We start from the raw sequence: 3171 nt of genomic DNA on the forward strand, positions 1-3171 counted from the left end.
GCTCTGGGGGAAATTCAGGTATAAGAGTTATTACTACCTTCCAGTCTGCACATGCACTGGAAAATGTATGCACTGTTCTCTGTACAGCTTTTATGACACTGATAATTACCTTATTAGGTGCATTTCAAAATGCTCCTCCTCAGTATTCTACAAATTTTCAGGGGGCATATACTGCAGGCTGAAGACACTTTCAGGCCATCAAGGCCATGATATTACAGCTTCCTTCAGAAGTGGCAGAGTCAACTAATCAATGGCCAAACACTTGGCTATAAAGAAATGTGAAAATATTCTTCCTAGCAACACTGATCTACTAGTTTTTGCACAGGACAGGTGGCACAGAACCTGTCCTTTACAGGACAGAAATGAAGAACTAAATATGAAGATAGAATCAAAGAGTGGTAATTTAAAACTATGTTGAAAGAAGTAATACAAAAGGGAGTTGCAATGGAAATATTGTCAGTCAGAAGATGAGGCACAAGAGTGAGAAGAATCACACTAGAAGAAACATTAGCATTCCAAGCTGCTCTATATTCACTCAGTAACTTTGGTCCTAATGGCATTTCTATTTCTATGTGGAAGTTACAATAGGCTATAGAAAAAAAAGCCCTACATAGTCACGCTGGTTCTTGCCCAACCACACAATGTACATTCAATTCAGCAGCCCAGGGAGTATTACTCTTCATTCAATAACTATGCATTAATGAACAAAATTAGCCCCATCTCAGAAATGGAATTAATGGGATTCTGTTATTTCTGAGGCAAGGTTAACTGAGAATCAGTGAATTTTATTTAGCAGAACACATTCGCAGAAGAGAAAGGCTCTGAAATGGGAGCAAAATGGAGCAAGATAGACAGGATGGGGAAATCAAGGTTGGGAAGGCAGTCACGAAGACCTTGCTTGGCAGAGGACAGAGCTGATAACAGACTGTTTCTCCACTTGCAAGTGGATGTCTTCTCTTTTTGCTTACTGGAAATTACTCCTATTTGCTCAAATTCCTCATAAGTCTTAAAATATAGCTTTTCCCCACAATCAATCCTGGACTCAGGCAGGGAGATAAGTCAGCTCTTTCTATCTTCTTCAAAGAAAGGGTGTTAAAAAAAATACTTAAAACACGCAACTCTTGATCTGTTTAGGCAATTTTTTAAAGTAAAGTCTTGCTTCTGCCCTACTCATCAGACATCGCTCACTTCTGCGTTTGAAAGAAAATAACAACAAGCAAAAATTAGGAACAATATGATAGCATGTTTTCATTTTTCTATGTCAATTTCCCTAGTTTTTGTAAGAGTTTATGTTGTTAGTTATATTTTTACTTTTTGTCTTGTGTAAACTCAAAACCCACATAAATAATGAAAGATTCTTTCCAGTGCAATTGGAGAAACAAAATTATCACAGATACTAATTGAAAAAGACAAAGCAGTGAAGAGAAAGAAGAAAGGTGTGATTCTCAGTGTGTTGCTCATCACAGGTTTCTACCTCCTGCCCACCTTTGCTTTTTCTTCTTTACGACAACTTTTAAATAAAAAAAAAGATGAGTTTGTATTTACCTATATTTCTAATCAACTACAAGTAAATGTTTTTGTTTAGACATTCCTAGCAAAACAAATAAAAAAATAACAATGTGTCACACAGTTTACATTATCCAGCCAGAAAAACAGTTAAGCACAAAATATTTTCCAAATATGAACATATGATGAAGCTTATACTACAAACTTTATATTAAGAACTGCTTTGAAAAAAATGAAAGAACTTTTAAAACATCCGTACTCTGTACATACAAATCAAAATATTACCGTTAATTGACCACAAATTAAAAAAAAATTACAACTGCTTCATGTGTATGCAGTGATCAATCAGTTAATAATGAAATGCAAGTGCAACTCTATATTCCGATGCCATAAGTCATTCATGATATAGTAATATAGTAAATATGATATAGTCAATAAATAGGTGGGATATATTTTTTATAAACAGGCAAGCAATAAATATTCTTGAATTGGATGCAGAAACACAATACAAATCAACTTTACCATTCACATGATTATCATCCATGTCCCATATGTACAACTAGATTTTCTATCTATTCTATCTATCTATAGAATCTATGATTCTATGATTTTGTGGAAGCTTGAGCAACAAATTTTATCAGGACATTATGGAGGCAAAGGGTATTTTGAGAAGCAGTGTAAAATAGTTCAGTACTATATTGTGTAGTTAGGCTGCTATCCTTCTGCAAAACAATTAGTTTAAAAATAGGTTGGAAATCTACATACTACAACACTAAGAATACAAATTATGATGTAGCAAAGACAGTACTCAGAGTACTGTACACCGAAAAGATCAAGAAAACTCGATGCTTTACTCTCCCCAGATGAAAAAGCAATTTCTGCTTCTATCAAGAATAAATAAAGAAAAATCAATAGCTTTCAGTCCATCCACAGCACACACCTTTAAAAATCTGTTCATTTACAGAGCTTTGGGAAAAAATACAGATAGTAGTATCAAGGGAGATGAAAAGCCAATCCATTTTTGATAAAGTATTGTGATAAGCCGCATACTGTTTTTCTCCGCGCAACATGATACAAGGTGAACTGAACCATTACAATGTTTTTATTTCCAAAACAGTCCTGAATATAAGTGATAACATCAAACTTTTATAATGATTTTTTTTTTCCATCATTTGCTTAGTATTAGTTGTGTTCTCAGGAATTTACAGTCTGCCAGCTGATAAGCACAAAAAGATCATTCACACATTTCCACTGCTGGAGACATGGAAGTACTGTTGAAAACAACAGTCTAATAGATCTTCAATGTAAGTGAGGACAGCTTTGACAATGACCAGAGTTGAGAAAACTCATCTTAGTGATCCTGACCACAGTAACCAAAACTCCTTCAAATTCATAGCAATAGCTTGAAGAGGTTAATTTCTTTTATATAATAAGGCTGATTAGCTGCTCTAAATAAAAACACAATGCTCCTCTATTTTTCCATGTCTTATTCCATTGATACAATATTTCTGCTCTAAAAATATGCTCTCATTACCCTCTGTCTAGTAAGAGGAAGGGCTACTCTCAATTTTCCAGTCTTGACTTCTCCACCTTCCAGATGTATGAGATTTTCATACCAATTTTGGGAAAACATCCCAATCTTACTACAGATACAGAGGGAAAAAA

Source organism: Meleagris gallopavo, chromosome 1 (assembly GCF_000146605.3).
Source record: "Meleagris gallopavo isolate NT-WF06-2002-E0010 breed Aviagen turkey brand Nicholas breeding stock chromosome 1, Turkey_5.1, whole genome shotgun sequence".
Lineage (NCBI taxonomy): Eukaryota > Metazoa > Chordata > Aves > Galliformes > Phasianidae > Meleagris > Meleagris gallopavo.